General features: G+C 44.9%; 1 pseudogene; it reads right to left on the bottom strand.

The window, feature by feature from the left end:
* Positions 1–13,169: 13,169 nt before the first annotated feature.
* Positions 13,170–13,517, bottom strand: LOC114620191 (annotated as a pseudogene).
* Between the last annotated feature and the right edge of the window lie 6,097 nt (positions 13,518–19,614).

Here is a 19,614-nt window from a genome sequence, read left to right as displayed (position 1 = left end):
TAAAGCTCCAGCTCCAGGAGATCCAACATCTCTGGCCTCCACAGGATGCTGCAATCATGTGCACAGGCTCACATGTAAACACATACACTCCTACACACAGTTCAAAATAATAGAAAATGCTTTTTTTTTTTCGAGACAGGGTTTCTCTGTGTAGCCCTGGCCGTTAGAAAATGCTTTTTAAATGTAGAGCAAAACCTGTTTCTTTTATGGTACCCATGAGATCCTCGTGTTCCCCCCCCCACCCCCCAGTAATGCTAAGGTATGATTTGCTTTTTCTGTTCTGTTGAAATTTACACCAGTGATTCAAAAGCAACAGTGTTGCTGGCTACTACTGGTGGCGCAGGCCTTTCATCCCAACACTCAGGAGGTTGGATCTCTGAGTTGGAGGCCAGCCTGGTCTACAGAGCGAGTTGCAGGACAGCCAGGGCTACACAGAGAAATCCTGTCTTGAAAAAATAGTAACGGGGTGAGGGGGGGCAGGCTTAATGGCACACATGGGTCAAAGCAAGAAAACTTCAAGCCTGAAGCCAGCCTGAGATACTTAAGCGAGGTTTAGTTGAGGTACTTAGTGGGCTGCATTAAACAAGACTCGTCTGGAGGGAAAAATGGAGGAGGAGGAGGAGGAAGGGAAAGAGAACAGGAGAGGATATCGGTGAGAACAAAGTGGGGGAGAAGGTTCGGAACTACAGGATCTCCGAGGGCAGAACAGAGGCCCCATCATTCATCATTTTCACCTCCGCCAGGAAGAATCAAGGTAGCAATCCTATAGCTGCACCCCAAGTCAATGACCCTGGAAGACAACAGGACGTCAACGTCAACGCGAGCGTAAGCTTCTAAGATTCAGAAACAGGACTACCATCGCATACGGAGGGAAACAAATTATCCTGGCGTCTGCCATCCTCGCTCCCTATCTGGAAGAGCAGGGCAGCTCCCTTCGGCCAGGCAGGATAAGGTCAGAAGGGAGTCTCAGAACACTGTTATCATCTATACGGATGACAACAAGGATTCCAGCTCTGGGGAAGTTTCCCAAGCCTTGCGGTCTGGGGAGTTACCGAAATAGGCACAATTGTCTTTCTTTGTAAAAAGATCTCTCCTTATCTCCCAGCAAAGGTCCAGAGAGCGGAAGCCAGAGTCACCTTGAGAAGGCTTCCATTGTCTGACTCCAAATTGAACAGCTGGTCAGAAACCCCTCGGGTTCCTTCTTTTATTCCTCATCGCTGAGGGGAGGGGGAGGGTCCACTCACAAAAGCAGCTTGAGGGTGGTTTGCTTGGTTGGTTTTGATTTTTGTTTTGAGTCAGGTTTGAGGGTACAGTCAGTCATGGTGGGAATAAAGGTTTTATATTGTCAACCCAACAGGATGTAGATCCACCTAAGAAACGAGCCAATGGCTGTGCCTATAAGGTATTAATTATGTAAACCAGGTTAGCCTGTGTTGATGCTTCTGCTGTATTATCTACCAGAGCTTGATCTCTTAGCATTGCCACTGAGGTGGGAAGACCCATGGAAAATGGGCCACGCCATTCCCTAGCATTGGGTCTGGAACTACACAGAAAAGAAGACGGTCTCTAAACAGCAGCAGCAGCAACATACATGCATTTATGCATCTGTGGCTGCTTCTTGACTACAAGGTGCAAGGTGACCAGCTGCCTCAAGCTTCTATCGTGGTGGCTTTCCCATCTTGATTGATTGTGAGCCTCAAACCGTGAGCCAAAGGGAACGCTTCTGACAGGGTGATAAACCACAGCAACAGACACACTGGCTAGTATAGAAAGCTGGTGTGGAACGACAGGACAATTGTAATTAAACCTGACCTTGTGGTTTACTTAGGCCTTCATGGGAAGGACATGTTAGAGTTTGAAACTTTGGACCAGAAACGTCCTTGATCATTGTAAGCCTAGCTTAACAGCCCATTCTGGTAGCCTAGAAGACAAGAATGTTCAAAGACAAAGGTGGATAGTGTAGTCCCATCTTGTGAGGTTTCAGAGGGAAACAAGGATGGTATGAGGAACAGGGCTAATGACTTTAAGTGTTACAGCTCTGAGGGAAAAGGTTTTCCCCAATGGAAGTCTTATAGCTCTGAGGAGAAAGGTGCCTTGGCAGTCCGGAACCAAGGCATACCACAAAGTCACACCGCACACCAAACCTCACACAGATTTATTTAAAAAGACACAAAAGAGTGGCTATCCCTGTTCAAACAGGAAGCAGCAAAGAACTGAATGGGAAGTGGGCTTACATAGGGTTTCTGGGTACTGGTGTGGGGAGTGGAGACTTCACACTCAGGGATAGGTGGGTTTTCAAAACCCAGAAGTGAGTTTGGACTTTTTTTTAACCATACAGGAACCATTTGTGTGATGTTCTAGCCAAGGCTCTGGCCGCATTCTGCAAGTGCTCAGAGAACTTAGTAAGATTGAACTTCCGAGTACAGGCCGATGGTTTGGTGGAAGAACTATCAAGACAGGAGAATGTTCAGGCTGCGATGTGGCTATTGTTTACTAGGCTTGCCTGGGTCTACAGTGAAGGGAGGCAAAGCATTGGGCAGAAGAATATAGAAAAATACACAACCGGGAGAGAAAAAGAGTATCTGCAAGTTTGAAGTTATAGCAGAAGCAAGTGCTGAAAAAAAGACAGTAGCTGTTTGGGAGGAATCTCCCTCTCTGTGCTGGAACAATAAGGAGTCCTGAGGACATGTCCCTACCCATCAAAGGCTTGGGAGGAGGAGCAGCCTCTGTCAGAGTGCTTGCCTTCTATGTGGGAAGCCCTGGGCTTGATCCTCAGCACCACATAAAACAAGACATGGAGGTACATGCCTGTAATCCCAGCGCTCGGGAGGTAGAAACAGGAGGATCAGACATTCAAAGTCATCCTTGGCTACTTATTGAGTCCAAAGCTATTGTAGCTAAGTGAAACCATGGTTGGTTGGCTGGTTGGTTGGTTGGTTGGTTGGTTGGTTGGTTGGTTGATTAGTTGGTGGGTTTTTCAGACAGGGACAGGGTTTCTCTATCCTGGAACTCACTCTGTATACCTAGCTAGCTTCAAACTCAAGAAATACGCCTTCCTCTGCCTCCTGGGTGCTGGGATTAAAGGCATGTGCAAGCAGACCTGGCTTGTTTGTTTGTTATAAGAAGAGACTTATTATGGGGATTGTCTTGTGGATGGAAAAGCAGTGTGCACGTTGTCCGTTCATGCTTTAGGAAGCGTTTCCTTACTTCCATTTAAGCCTCTGTGTTCCTGCTACTCTTAATTAAAATATCATTCTCTCTCTTTTTTTTAACTACATTTTCTTTCCTTTTTTTTTTTTTTATAAATTATACTTGACCCACTTATCAAAGTTCATCAAAGAACTTCCAAAATATTTAATTTTCTTCATTCTTTAGGGATTATTCATTCACAAAGTAGGCTACCGTGTCATATCTTAAATCCCAGAGTTCTCATGCACTCCTTGTGGGCCTCAAAGAGATGTCCAGTGTTCTTCTTTCTCAATGATCACACACCTTGCGTGGGGCGGGGCTAGCAACCACCAGTCCCAGCATCTTTACAGCCGAAAGCAGCAATGAGCACACATACCCAAAGCTCCCAAACTCTGACCAACCTGACTAAAATACCGTTTTACACTAGTTATTTCAACCTGTGTTCCAATAGAGGATGGATAGAGGAGACCCCAACCCAAGAGGAGGAAGCCTTAAAGTCTAGACAATCCTGGCTAGGCCAAACTAAGATCCATGAACCTACTATAGATCTGTACCTGAGGGTTGCTACTATAAGATACTGAGAAATTGACACTGTTATTCAGCAAAACACAAACACGAGTGATACAATTCTTAAATAATTTTTTATCAAGAGATAGTTTGACTATTAAACTTGCAGAATCCTGTAGAGCTGAGTTGTTTGGTGTTTAAAGAAGGATCTGGGAAGATGACCCAGTGAGTCTGTGAACAATAGTGTTTGTTCTGCATTCGGAAGGGTTCAGAGCCCATTAATCACCATGAACCTGTAATTCTGATGTTGGAGAATAGAGACAGGAAGATTGCTGGGATTTGATGGCTACCAGCCAGCTCCAGTTTTAGTGAGAGACAGCCTTAAAGGAAGTAATGTGCACACACATGTACACTCACATGCATGTCTAGAACAAAGAATATTTTTCAAACTCAAGCTATAGTTTTTTTGTACTGTTTTCCGCCTTCGCTGACATCGAAAAGACAATGTAGTATTTAAAAATCCATTTTTGTGACTGAGGAGCTCCCACCAAGCCTTCAAGTGACTGTCATTAGTCTGTATTAATAAAAGGCAAGCGTCTACAGAAGGACATTATAGAGCTACGTAAACACAGCCCAAGCAATGAACACACTCAAGTTAAATGGAATGCTTGTGGGTCAGTATTCAGTAGTTCCTGGCTGCAAAGCCTTTCAGAGATGAAATATGTAAAATCCGCTTATGATTAGCGTTAGTTGGCAGGCCACTCTTTACACTCAATTTTAGTAATAAAGAGTGCTAAGTTTAACATGGTCATGGTGGCTCAGGCCTGTAATCCCAGCACACGGGAAGCTGAACAATGGTACCATGAATGCCAAGCCAGCCTGGGCTAGTTAAAATTTTAAAAATGTAAATAAATAAATAATAATAAACTGTCTGTAAGCAAACAGAAAGGGAGAGGGGCTGGAGTGAGGAAGAAAAGGAACATTGAGCCATTTACTGTGAATTCTAGCTAAACAAGAATGCACTGTAGCTGAGCCGGACGCTGCAGGTCTATAGTGCCAGTTAAGAGGCTGAAGCAGGGTGACAAGTTCAAGGCCTGTCTGGGTTCCCTAGACCTGTCTCATAAAAATGAAAAGGAGGAAGAGGAAGAGAAGGAGGAGGAGGAAAAAAGAGGCAGAAAGGGATGGGAAGGAAAAGAAAAAAAACAAACAAACATGGGGCTGGAGTTATAACTCAGTGGTTAAGAGTACTTTTTGCACCCAGGTATGGTGTCACACACCTTTAATCCCAGCACTCAGGAGGCAGAGGCAGGCAAGTCTCTGTGAGTTCGAGGCCAGGCTGGTCTACAAAGTGAGTCCAGGACAGCCAGTGCTCTGTTACACACACTGCGCCCTTTTGATCCTCTGGGGATCCACAACACCAGGTCCAGGGGGATCGGATCAAATAATCTTCTGACTTCAGCAGGCACCAGGCACAGTGTGCACACACAGACATGCAGGCAAAACATTCAGACAAATAAATATTTTTTTTAAATTTTTTAGTGAAAAAGGACAGGGTATATAACTCAGTAGAGAAGAGTTTGCCTAGACCTGGGCTTAATCCTGCAAAGCACACACTCAGACACACACACACATACATACACACACACACGAATTCCATCAGTGGACCTGGAATTAGATTTCTTTCTTTCTTTTTTTTTTTTTTTGGTATATTTCAATTTCATCAGTGAAAATCGACAGATGGGGGGGATATGGAGATGGCTCCAGGATGAGGTGAATTACGGCTGAATCATCACCTTGAGAATAAAATGACGTCTGAAAATAATGTTTCTGATTGACAAGGGCTATTCAACAGATCCTGTGTTCACCCACTTGGGGCACTCGGAACAGGAATTCCTGTGGAAAGTTAAAGGAGAAGAGGTCTGCAGCTCCCTAGGGAAGGATAGACTTGCTTGGAAGCTGGGGTGAGAGGCCAAGAGCAGAGAGAGACGAGGCTGGCGCATGCGCGTTCGCGATCTGAAGCCAGCAATGGGATACCCATTGCGCCCAGGCCCTGGAAAGGCCTGGCTCTGGCAGCTGATCCAGCCCCAGGGGCCCAGTCACTGGGCATCACTGTCTCAAGTCAGGACCATCTGCATTGTCAGCACCTTCTCCCTCCTGGATCCAGGCTCATGGAGCAGAGCTGCCCCAGGACCCTGTGTCTTTGGAGACTGGTGAGTGCCCTTCTGGGCGGCCTGCCGAGCCTCTCTCCTGGCGCCCCTCTAGAACTTGGGTCTTTTACGCATAAAATCTTTCCTATCCCAATATTATAAACTTATTTTCCGTATTTTTTTTTCTGGATGCTGTGCCTAGAAGGGATGTGGGATCCCTACCCCGTCTCCCCATCACGTCTGACCCTGTGCTTCTCTCTGTATCTGTCTTAAGTGACATAAATTTATTTATTGTTTTGTTTGGGTACTGGGGGTTGAACCCAAGGCTTCCCCATGCATGCAAGGCAGCCAAGCCGCTCTACCACTAAGCTGTATGTATCTTCAGTCCTCTTCCCCGCCCCTCCCCCCACCCACCACTATGTTTTAAATGTTGAGGTAGGACCTAAGTTGCTCGTGTTAGTCTTGGGTTTGCAGTCTTCTTGCAACTTCTCTGAATGCTGGAATTAGGCCTACACCACCAGCAGGCTCAGAACAACCCCATGCAGCTCCATGGTGACTCTACCAACCAAACCATTTGTATGGCAACCCCGATGCTGTATCCGACGAGAGTTAATAATACAATCGAAGCCCGTTTGACCTGCGTGAGGTCCTGCCTCAAAAAACAAAATAAAAATAAATAAGGTCAGTATACAGGACGTAGAAAATTTAGGCTGTTTTATTCCTTTTGGTTTGTTTGTTTTGTTTTTTTGCTGAAATATATTATGTTGTGTGTTTAAGTCTAATATAAATCATACTAAAACTAGAGATACAGTAAACCTCTGTACAGGAAGAACTGAAGCATTTACTAGGCCACGTGAGTGGTTCCCTGGTGCATTGGTTCATTGCGTTATAATTTATGTCAGTGTCTTGCTGTTAGATACACAGAGTATCTGACATATCTCTGTCACTGTAAAGTCACAGTGAGAAAAAAAGGTGCTTCCTGAGCAAGGAAAATGTAAATGAGGGTCGCATCAGGTCTGTGACATCATTGGGTCTATGATGTCATTGGGCCTGTGGCCTCGAGTCTGTGACATCATTGGGTTTATGACGTCATTGGGTCTTGGTGTCTTTTTGGTTTGTGACTTCCACGGTCATTGTGCTCATGATGTTGTCAGGTTTATGACGTCATTGGGCCTGTGGCCTCAGGTCTATGGCATCATTAGACCTATGACATCAGAAACTTCAGATTTAAGCTCTTTCACAAACAACATGTGTATACCAGGGCTGATGAGATAGCTCCAAGGATAAAGTGCTTGCCACTGAGTCCAATCCCAGAACCCATGTAAATATGTGAGGAGAATACCAACTCATGTACACCACGGCACATGCCCTGCACACACACACACACACACACACACACACACACACAATGATACTAAATGAAGTTTTTTAAAGTAAAAATACCATAAAATGTTTTTCAAATTAAATGTATTTGGAAAATATTTCATACAGTATATATCAGCATCTCTCTATCTAATGAGGCTTTGGTTGGATTTTATAGTGTATATCACAGTACAAAATATTTTAAGAGGAGCCTGGAGGTGGTGGTGAATGCCTTCAATACCAGCACTCAGGAGGCAGAGGCAAGTAGATCTCTGTGAGTTTGAGGCCAGCCTGATCTACAGGGTTAGCTCCAAGACATCCAGGGCAAACCACACACACAGTTTGTGTGTGTGTGTGTGTGTGTGTGTGTGTATTAAAGAGATGTAACAAAGAAACTTACTTAGCCTGGCATGGCACAAGCCTTTAGTCCCAGCACTTGGGAGGCAAAGGCAGTTGGATCTCTATGAGTTCCAGGCCAGCCTGGGCTTCATGGTGAGTTCCAGTGAACTCTGTATCTTATTTAATTATGTGTATTTGTGTATATCTCTGTGGGATATCCTAGTCATTTGGAACTTTTTCCATCACACACAGCAGGGTATTATTTAGCATGCTTTAGGAAAACCTTAACTTAGTGACCTCAGAGTCCTTCTCAGTTTGTATACATTAAAGAAGAGACTCTACCCTGACTGACTTAATAGATGTAGGGCTTTTGTTGTTTGGGCTTTTTTTTTTAATTATTTGTATTTTATATATATAAATGTTTCGCCTGCATATATGTATATGTGTATTTTGTATATGCCTGATGTTGGCAGAGGCCAGAACAGGGTGCCAAATCTCTTAGAACTTGAGTTGCAGAGAGTTGCACCCTACCATGTGGATGCTAAGAAGTGAACCTGTGCCCTTAACCACTGAGCTGACGTCTCTCCAACCTGGATGAATGTAGTTGTTGGTCTCACATTTGGCTTTGAGATCACTGAGTCTGAAATTTAAGGATATTTTAAATTAATTTTAATCTGGCTCTTTTTTTTCTTGAGAGTTTACATGTGGTAAAATAAGAACCTAGATCCTAAAGTATTTATTTATTTATTTATTTACTTTTTTATTTATTTGATGCAGTATGTATGGAAATCCGAAGACAACGTACAGGAGTCAGAAATAGAACTCAAGCCATCAGCCTTGGCAGCACACACTTTTACCCTGCTGACCTGGTACATAAGGTGCTCCCCCACCTTTTCCCAGCAGCTCTGCCTCTGTAGCCTTGGCTGGCCTGGAACTTGCTCTGTAAACCAGTGAACTCACAGTGATCCACCCGCCTCTTCCTCCCGAGTGCTGGGCTTATAAGTATGCACGACAATGCCTGGATTCTAAAGTGCTTTTAGATTAATCTAAGAAGGACCGCCTCTTAGTGAATTAGCCTTGAAGTTTTAGGATTGGTGTCATGTCTCAGGCAGTGAGTGGCATGTCTCAAGGCTCACTTATCTATTGGGGCTAGTCTACAGAGACAGCTGGCTTTCTCTCTCTCAGTAGAAAAATGCTTTACGGGCTGGAGAGATGGCTTAGTGGTTAAGAGCACTGACTGCTCTTCCAGAGGTCCTGAGTTCAAATCCCAGCAACCACATGGTGGCTCGCAACCATCTGTAATGAGATCTGATGCCCTCTTCTGGTGTGTCTGAAGACAGCTACAGTGTATTCATATATAATAAATAAATAAATCTTAAAAAAAAAAAAAAGAAAAATGCTTTACAGAAATGCTTTTGTGGGAGTGGGGGAGTACATGAAAATGCAATGATGAAATCCATTATTGTTTATAATTAATATATGCTGATTTTTTTTTTAAAAAAGGGGCTTTCTAAGAAAAGAATTGGCGTCTTCATTTCCGCCACTGACTGATTTTCCAGAGCATCTTTGTGAGCAGACAGAGACTGTCCTTCATGTAATTAGCAAATCTATCCATTTCACTCTGCTGTTGAAATGCCTGGTTTAATCCTCCCCTTCCTCTCCTGCTTCCTTCTCCCCGCTCCACATGTAAGGCAGAGTCTTATGTTTCCCACGCACTCACTATGTAGCCAAGGATGACCTTCCTCCCTAATCCTCCTGCCTGTGCTGGGGATGGAGCTCGGGGCTTCATGAGCGCTGGCCAAGTGCTATATCGATTGAACTACAGCCAGCTCTGGGTTCCTCCCTTTCTAAGGGGGAAAAAAATTTAATCTTTCTGAAGACTTTCAACTAATTAGACAAGGACACTGTGCTCTCTGCTCTGGGAAAATGTAATGAAAAGATCCAGACTAAGCCTCTCAAAGTTGATAACATTTATAGCCCCTCTGGGGTTTTGTTTCTTTTTGCTTTTGGGGGGGGAGGGTAAGAGATCTCTCTATGGAACCCTGGCTGGCCTAAAGCTCGCTTTGTAAACCAGGCTGGCCTCAAACTCATACAGATCCACCTGGCTGTGTTGGGATTAAAGACTTGTACCCCAATGCCTGGCAACCTCTGGTTTTTAAAATCTGTGAATCAGATATCTAAAAGTCCAAGAATGACAGTAATTCATGTCGTTCCTGTCGTTCCTGCACTAGGGAGACTGAAGCAGAAAGATTTCTATAGGCATAAATTCTTTGCAACCTACTTTTAATAGGGGTTCAACCTCTCTCTAGTCTACCACCCAGCAGAGGTAGTGGAAAAGTTACTAGGATATCGGGGAAGGAGACCTGTTCAGCAGTAATTCTTTGGGGGCGAGCTTGTTCTTCTTTGGCAGCAGTTCAGTCCCGTAGCAAACACCAAATATGATTCATCAACTACAGACCGGTCCTCTAGGCAGGCAGACACCAGCATGAACCAGCAGCTGTAGTTTGATCCTGAAGAAACTGCAAAGCTCTCGAGCCGTTCTTAGGCAGGTTTCTTTTGATGGCTTCATTACCACAAGTGGAGCTCAACAACACTAGGTAAGGAGAACCAATATGTTCCTGTTGTTAGCAAAGAATAGTGAGGAGGAGCAAACCAAAGCTCAGTGCTCCTCTCTCACTGCCCGTGGGGTCATATTTATACTCCTTCATTAAACAGCCTTTCAGATGTCTGCTCTATCCAAACATCCTTTCACCTGCGTCTGCTTCAGGAAAACAGTCTTTCACATGCTTGGTTTAGCAAGATGTCCTTTCGCCTGTGTGGCCCAGCAAACCATCATTTGACAGAACTAACTTTCCAAAGAACTAGAAGTTTCCACTTCAGATGACCAAGAGTTTAAAGCCAACCTGGGCTACAAAGAGACAGAGAGAGAGAGAGAGAGAGAGAGAGAGAGAGAGAGAGAGAGAGAGAGAGAGAGAGAGAGAGAGAGAGGAGAGATGAGACTGAGAATGTTTTAAATACTTTTTCTTTATTTTAAAGAACATCAGCCAGGCAATGGTGGCATGTGCCCTTAATCCCGCACTTGGGCGGCAGAGGCAAGTGGATCTCTAAGTTTGAGGCCAGCTTGGTCTTCAGAATAAGTTCCGGAACATCCAGGGCTACACAGGAAAACAAACAGACAAACAAACCAACAGTCAAAGCTTGCTGTGCTCTGTCTTAAGGAGTAGGTGGTCCTTCTCTTTGTGGACTCCATAGGTCTCTTCTGACCAAGACTTCTCAATTGCTTCCGCTTCTTGTGGTGCCCCTCATTATAGGTCCCCAATCTGAAATTCCATTGTACCAGATCTCTGCCAAAAGACAATCAGAATATCATAGCAGTGCCTACACAAATGAGCTATGTCTTTAGACACAGGGGAAGTAATAGCCATTGTCAGGACCCTGTACACCTCAAGTCTAAGCATGCCGAGATTCATTTTGGGGAAGCAGAAACGGTTGCTGTGGTGTCGGTTAAAGCCTCAGGCTCTCGTCGCCTCACAAGTGTCTGATGTCTACAATGCCCAGATAAAGGAGTTTGCAAGAACTGCCAGGGAACTGCAGTTACTGCCCTGCATCGGTGGGAGGGGCTGTGTTGGAAAACTACAGTGACTTTATAGCACTGGAACCTTGAAGAGGGGTAGTGATTCTGGTGGGGAACTTAATGCAGATGCTCAAGCAGGAAGGTCCCTGTTCTGAAAAAGGATAGGAGTGCAGCCACCTGTATAGAATGATGACTTAGAGGAGAAACAGATCACAGAGGTCTAACTTTTGAGGTGAGTTTAGCCTGTGGTAAGGATTAAGAATACAAATAAGAAGCTTCCGTGTAGCTTAATAATGGAGCCCTTGCCTAGCATGTGCAAGGCCAGATGTTTCCCCTCTGCCGGTATAAAAAGAAAAGAATTGGGCACTATTTGTTGGGTGATTGTAGCTTCTTTCGTTGTTGTTTGTTTTGGTTTTTGAGATAGGGTTTCTCTGTATAGCCCTGGCTGTCCTGGAACTTACTCTGTAGACCAGGCTGGCCTCAGAACTCAGAGATCAGCCTGCCTGTCCCTCCCAAGTGCTGGAATTAAAGGCGTGCACCACCACTGCCTGATTTGGTTGTAGCCTCTTATGTCTGTCATCCCAACACTTGGAGGAGCTGGGGAGGAGGGTTGTTAGCTTAAGGCTGTCTTGTGCTTCGTAGTAAGGACCTTATCTCAAAAACCAAAAACTAGCCAGGTGGTGGTGGCGTATGCCTTTGATCCCAGCACTCAGGAGCAAAGGCAGGCAGATCTTTGTGAGTTTAAGGCCAGCCTGGTCTACAGAGTGAGTTCCAGGACAGCCAAGTCTACACAGAGAAATCATGTCACAAAAAAGCCAAAAGTTTTTAAATTAAATAAAAAAATAAAATAAAACACTGTTACCCAGGCCCAGGACACATCAATTAAATAAGTCTCTTAAAGCAGGAGCAGAGCCTTGGTATTCTTTCTAATTTCCCCAAGTATATAAGCAGGCTGAAAACTGTTACACTTCCCATACGAAACAATGTAAACACTTGTGGGGGAAAGAGGGAGCCCGGCAGGGGATCCTCCATACAATTACCCAATGTAATGGAAAAGCAAGGGTGAGCTGAGTATGGTGTAACCTCAGAGTTTAGGAGGGGGTGACAGGAGAATCAGGAGGTCAAGATTATCCTTGACTACAAGGTAAATTTGAAGCATATAATGATTTCTATATGCTTAGGTCAGGGAGTAGCATTATTAGGAGGTGTGGCCTTGTCAAAACTGCTATAGACTATAGGAGCTTTGGGGTTGGACTAAATGTATTTTGCCTTAGGTATGACCCCCATAGGCTCATATGTTTAAATTAGCCTATAGGGACTAGGGAGTAGAATGTGATGGTTTATATATGCTTGGCCCAGGGAGTGGCTCTATTAGGAGGTATGGCCTTGTTGGAGGATGTTGTTGTTGTGGGAGTGGACTTTGAGACCCTCCTCCTTGCCATATGGGAGATATGGGAGACAGTCTGCTCTTAGCGTCCTTTAGATGAAGATGCAGAACTCTCAGCTCCTCCTGCACCATGCCTGCCTGGATGCTGCCATCTTCCCACCTTGATGATAATGGACTGAACCTCTGAACCTGTAAGCCAGCCCCAATTAAATGTTGTCCTTTATAGGACTTGCCTTGGTCATGGTGTCTGTTCACAGCAGTAAAACTCAAACTAAGACAGGGCCAGATTGGGCTTCACATAATCCTCCTTCAAGTAAATAACACCAAGCTGGAGAGATGACTCAGTAGTTAAGAACACTTGGGCTTGGTTCCTAGCACTCACATGGCAGATCTATTAGCTACAGTTTCAGTGGCTGTATGGTTACCCAGCACATACATGGTACACATACATGTGTTTATAGGCAGGCAAAACACTCATACACATATTTTTTTCTCAAGACAGGGTTTCTCTGTATAGCTCTGGCTATGTTAGACCTCGCTCTGTAGACCAGGCTGGCCTCGAACTTAGAGATCTACCTGCCTCTGCCTCCCGATTGCTGAGATTAAACGCATGCGCCACCACCACCTGGCAAGGGAAATTTTTTTTTTTTTATAGGAACGATGATCTTTTATTGGGGGAGGGTTCATCAATCCTTCTTGGCCGCCGCCTTCCTCATGGCTGCCAACGCGTTGCTCAGGTCCTCCCGCTTTCTCTTGGCGCGGATGTGCGTGCCCACCCTCTTCTTGATGAACTTGAGTGCGCGCTTGTCCTTGGACACTTTGAACAACTCCATGGCGCGGTGCTTGTAGGGCACGAAGCCGCAGACCTCCCGGATCATGTCCCGCACGAACTTGGTGTGCTTGGTGAGGCGCCCGCGGCGCCGGCTGTGTCTCGGCTTGCTGACGTTCTTCGTCACTCTGTGGCCCTTGTTGAGGCCCACGGCCATAGGGTAACGCAGGGCCATAGCTGCTGCTCTCCCATGGCGGCCAGGACAGGAAGCGAGAAATAATTTTTTTGTTTTTGTTTTTGTTTTGTTTTGTTTTCGAGACAGGGTTTCTCTATGTAGCCCTGGCTGTCCTGGAACTCACTCTGTAGACCAGGCTGGCCTCGAACTCAGAAATTCACCTGTCTCTGCCTCCCAAGTGCTGGGATTAAAGGCGTGCGCCACCACTGCCCGGCGAGAAATAATTTAAAAAAAAAAATAGTAAAAGAAAAACTGATGTTATAGTTTTCTAACTTTTAAGCTTGGATCTTTGAAGGCGTCTTTGTGTATTGTCTGCCATAACAGGATGTTCCAAGATTTAAAATGAGATTTAATGCTGTATATTAACAATGTGTTTCCTTTACCTTTCTCCCTCCCCCCACCCGCCATTAGACTCTCTCAGAATGCTTTACTTTCTGAGGAGGAGAAAATGAGGGAGAAAGAAGTGAATGATAGATTCCAGATAGGTGCCAGGTAAATTTAATTTCCTCTCCTCTAAAATGCTATTATTGTAGGGAGAGATTGCTCAGACATTAAGAGGACTTGTTCTTGCAGGGGACTGGGATTCAATTTCCAGAACCTACCTGGCAGCTAATGTCTGTAACTCCAGTCCCCAGGGATCCAGTGCCATCTTCTGGCCTCTCTGGGTACTGCATACACAGGGTGCACGGACATACTTGCAGACAAAAACACCCATACACATAAAAATAATTTTTTAAAAAAATCTACTGTAAAGTTGGAAAATAGTGCTTGCCTAGCCTACATAAGGCCCTGGGTTCAATTCCCACTATTGGGAAAATCTATTATCTAATTGCTGTGTGGTACCTCCATCAGTAACTGCCTGCCTTATAAGCACGAGGACTGACTTTGGCCCCCAGAATCTGTTGTGTAGATATGAAGAACCTGAGTTCAGATCCCTTGGAGCCATGTGAATGTCAGCTGCAGTAGTGCACATTTGTGATCCCAGTGTTTCTATGGCAAGAAGGGGGGAAGAGACAGGAGAGGCCCTGTAGCTTACCTGGTGGATATGGCTATACCTGGTGTGTATACAGCTAGCCTGGTGTGTATACAGCTAGCCTGGTATGCATACAGCTAGCCTGGTGTGCATACAGCTAGCCTGGTGTTCATACAGCTAGCTTAGTGTGTATACAGCTAGCCTGGTGTATGTGGCTAGCCTGATACATAGAGCATCAAACAGGAGACCCTGTGAGGATCAACACCTAAAGTTGTACTATGCACCATGGCACATGTATTTTCCCGTGCACACATGCACATGCACAAACACACAAATATATATGCATGTATATATACCTATACATTATATACATATGCATATACATATATACACACACATATGTATACATGTCAGGAATGGTGGCCCCATGCTGGGGAAGCACAGACAAGAAGATCCTTGGAACTAAGTTGCCAGTCTAGTCTACTAAGAAGCTCCAGGGCCAGTGAGGGACCCTGTCTCAAAAAGAAAAAGTGTTACCTAAGAAACAATGAAGTTGTCCTCTAAGAAACTACATGAAGTTGTCCCCTGACTTTTACACTATTATATGACAGACTTCTTAGAGAGACATAACACACACACCTAAAATGAACCCCAAGTAACATGACAGCCCCAAGTAACCTCTGTGCCAACATCCACCTTAGTGAACCAATAATTTTTTATTGGAGTTATTAATATGAGTATAGAGGAAGATTACTTTTTTGTCTTGTTTTGGTTTTGGTGTTTTGAGACAGGGTTTCTCTCTGTAGCCCTGACTGTCCTAGAACTCATGCTGTAGACCAGATTGACCTCGAACTCAGAGATCCACCTGCCTTTACCTCCCAAGTGCTGAAATTCAAGGCATGTACTGTTGCCACCCAACTAGATGAGGGGCTGTTTAGTGGAAGCAGGGATGTGCAAAGCAGCTGTGTGACCAAAGAGCCCACCCTGGCGTGAGTGGCAACTCACAAAGGTAGTCCTGGAGCATTCTGCACAGCTTGCAGGTGGCTCAACAGCCCGAGAATCTCTCTCTGTGTTTTGGGTGATTGAGCCTTCCCACCTTAACGTTGTCTACTCCTGGGCACAGTGGGGAGGGGTCCTAGAGAATCTTCCAGGTTTCTATTCTGCTAGCCATATGGTGGTTTGTTTATCTCCTGCATCTCGTGAGCCTTTCCGTCCCTCCCTCCTTCCCTCTCTACCTCCCTCCCTCCTCCCTCCCTCCTGGAGAGAAGGTTTCAGTTTGGAGGAAACTGACATACAATAGCATGCAGCCATGGGCATATGTATACCTATACATACATGAACATACATGTATACATGTATAACATACATGTGTGTGCACACACAGAGGAAAGCAATCTTCCAAAACCTGTTTGAGCCTATGGTTACAATTCTACAATATAATTAAGTATTGTGTCAGCCAATGAGACGGAAGTACCCCCAAGACATTGTTTCTATGAAAACTAGTCAAATAATTTGGTATAACTCAATAAATGCCCTTCACTTTAAAAAAAAAATGACTGTCAAATTAGGTGTGAGCGAGGAGGGGTGTGCTTGGTGTTCCAGGAGTTGCTGACATTCCAGGATGTGGCTGTGGACTTCACCAGAGAGGAGTGGGCACAGCTGACCCTGGCTCAGAAGATGCTCTATTGAAACACGATGCTGGAGAACTATAGGAATCTGGTTGCACTGGGTGAGCTTGGCACACCCAGTTGGGACAGGAGAGACCACTTCAGTTGAACTTATTTCCTTAGGTTGTAAGGAGTGTCAAAAAAAAAACCTTGGGGAATACAGTTTAAGCCATTCAGAAGAATGCTAGCCAGCTTTTTGTCTGTTTGTTTCCAGACAGAGTCTCTCTGCATAGTTTTGGCATTCCCAGAACTCATTCTGTAGACCAGGCTGGCCTCGAACTCAGAGATCTGCCTGCCTGTGCCTCTTAAGTGCTGGGATTAAAGTTGGGGCTCACCACCTCCCCTCAGCTGAGTGCTGACCCATTTTGGAGACAGTTATTTGTCTGCTGTTCTTTCCCTCTGGTAAAAGACTGACTTTGTTGAGGTTGACTTTTTTCTTTTTCTTTTCTTCTTTTATTTTTCTCTTTGGAGACAAGTTCTCATTACATATCCTAGCCTGGCCCTAAACTTGTGGCATTGCTTGTGCCTTAGCCTCCTGAGTGCTGAGACGGTGGATAATGAGTGAACCAGCTGACTTGGAAGTGGTCCCGGAAAAGACAAAAAATCCCTATAAACATGTAAGACATATATTTTCCCCCATGACCAAGCACCAGCTTTATAAGCCAGAAGCAATCGCACAGTTGGAACAGGAGGTGCGGTGGCACCAGCAGCCAGCTGGATCCACTTTTCCAGGTGAGACGCAAACTCAATGGGAAAACAGCTCCTTTTCAAGGATTCAGTAGAGTGTGCTTTCTGTGGGATGGAAAGAATATTTAAAACAGTCAGCTTTCTGTTCACACTGTATTATTTACTCAAAGTGGAAATAGCTGTCTCCTCCCCATCCCCCTAGAAGAGAAAATATTACATTTGTTATGGGAAAAAAAAACATCGATATTATGGATGTGAAAGTTTTTGAACTTCTATGAACACTGTTACAGATCGCCCCCTAGTGTTTACTCTATTTTCTCCAAATAGCTTGTTCTTATTCTTTTTATTTTTTTCTGTTTTATATTATGTGTGCGGGTGTTGGCCTGCATTTGTCTGTGCACCAAGCACATGTGGTACTCCAGGAGGCCAGAAGAGGCCATCAGACACCCTGGGACTGGGAGTTACTGACAGTTGTGAGCCACCATGTAGGAGCTGGGAATTGAACCTGGGTCCTCTGAAAGAGCAGCCAGTGCTCCTAACCACTGAGCCCCCAAGCTCCTCCTTTCAGTGTTTTTTTTTTTTTTTAATCTTTCCGTATCAAAACTTCTGTTTTATGCTGGGCCCAGAGAGCAGCACTAGTAAAAGGTGTAGCCCTGTTGGAGTAGGTGTGTCACTGTGGGTGTGGGCTATAAGACCCTCACCCTAGCTGCCTAGAAATCATTCTTCTGATAGCTGAAGATAGAGAACTCTCAGCTCTGCCTGCACCATGCCTGCCTGGATGCTGCCATGTTTTTGCCTTGATAATAATGAACTGAACCTCTGAACCTGTAAGCCAGCCCCAATTAAATGTTGTCCTTTATAAGAGTTGCCTTGGTCATGGTGTCTGTTCACAGCAGTAAAACTCTAACCAAGACAGTGTGTGTATGTGTGCATGTGTGTACATGAGCCACAGCACAAAGTGGAAATTGAAGGACAGTTTTGGGGATTAGGTTCTTTCTTCCACTATGTGAATTGTGAGACTTGAAACCGGGCAGTCAGGCTCGGTGGTGAGCATCTTCACCTGCTCAACTGTCTTAAAGGCTCTTCTTTTTTTTTTTTCATTTGTACATGCTTGTGTGTGTGTGTGTGTGTCTGTGTCTGTGTGTGTGCACGCGCACTCATGTGTTGGTGCCCATGTGTGTGCACATTTGTATGGAGACCAGAGGTTAATTAACGTCAGGTGTCTTCCTTAATCGCAAGGATTCACACTTGAACCCAGAGCTCACAGGTTAGGCTAGTCTGCTTAGCCAGTTTGCTGTGGGGATTCCTCTGCCTCTGCCTCCTGAGCACTGGGATTGCAGGTGAGCCGCCACACCAGCCCCACATTTACATAGACGCTGGGATCAACCATACTCGTCACAACTGCACAGCAGCAAGCGCTCTACCCACTGTGCTAACTCCAGGAGCTCCAATGGTTCCTCTTAAGGGACTGAGTGGGGGCTATGCCTCGTGTGGCTGAATTTCGCCATGCCCTCTGCAATATCACACAATTCATTGTTATTGACACTGCCTGATACCTGTTTATCTAGAACGTCTGCATAGCTAAGAAGGACCTGGAGTGAATCCAGTGGACTGAACAGCTGGGAGGGTGATCATTATATTAGTGAAAGAAATGATAGGGCGTGATTAGAACAGTTGGTTTCTAAGTGTGAACTAGAGGTTACAAACAAACAACACCCAGAGCCAGCAAGAAGGTTTGAAGGTTTAGTTTATAAAGGTGATTGCCATGACAACCTTTGAGTTTGATCCCCAAAACCCACAGAGTAAGAGAGAGCGACTCCTACTTCCACACATATGTGGTGGCCTATGTACCAATTAAGAATTAAAAATAAAGAACTGTCAGACATTGAGCTTGTGGGCACAGTGGTACCCACCAGCAATACCAGCACTCAAGAGGCTCAAGTAGGAGGATTTTGTGAAACTAGACTACCCAGACAACATAAAGACTTCCAGGCCAGCCTGGGCTACATAGTAAGAATCTGTCTTTAAATAAACAAAAACAGAAAGTGCTGGGCCTGGTGGTGCACACCTGTGATCCCATCACTCAAGAGACAGAGGAAGAGAGTGAGGAGTTGGTGACCAACCTTGGCAACATAGGGAGACCCTGTCTAAGAAAAGAGGGTGGGCTACTTTAACATAAGGATGTCGTAGATTAATCAAGGGGCTTTCCTCCTGGATAACTTACTTAGCACTATAGATTCTTTGAATGAAGAAAACATAGCTGGACTTATGTTTCTGGTCTGGGCAAGAATCATGCAGCAGTTTCTCTATCGAAGCTTAGATTTATACCAGTTGACCCATACGAGACACTCATGATTAGACATCCCAGCAAAACTTGGGTCATGCAGAATAGTCCTGTCTCAGCAGCGTCTCCAGTCTCACCCATTGAAGTGATCCATTAGTTATGTTGGGGCCTTGGACTTTTGGAGTGGGAGTCTGCCCTGGCCTTCTCAGAGGTGAGCAGTGCATATAGTCTTGTTCTTGTGGGACATATGTCAGAGCTGTGTGGGACATCCTAAAGACACTTATAAGTGCCTTAACAGTTATGTCTGAGGCTGGGGGTAGCCACAGTTGTCTGCAGACCTAGCACTCAGGAAGCTGAGGCAGGAGGATCATCAGTTTTAAGACAAGTCTGGGCTACACAGGGAGACTCTAGCTCAAAGAAACAAAACATAAAAGTGGGTGGAAAGCAAAATGAAATTGTTTGTCATACTTATAAGCAATGCTTGCTTAAAATAG

Source organism: Grammomys surdaster, unplaced genomic scaffold, assembly GCF_004785775.1.
Source record: "Grammomys surdaster isolate TR1022 unplaced genomic scaffold, NIH_TR_1.0 166, whole genome shotgun sequence".
NCBI classification, from domain to species: domain Eukaryota; kingdom Metazoa; phylum Chordata; class Mammalia; order Rodentia; family Muridae; genus Grammomys; species Grammomys surdaster.
Note: the sequence above shows the minus strand (reverse complement) of the source record. Positions and strands in the feature narration are given on the sequence as shown.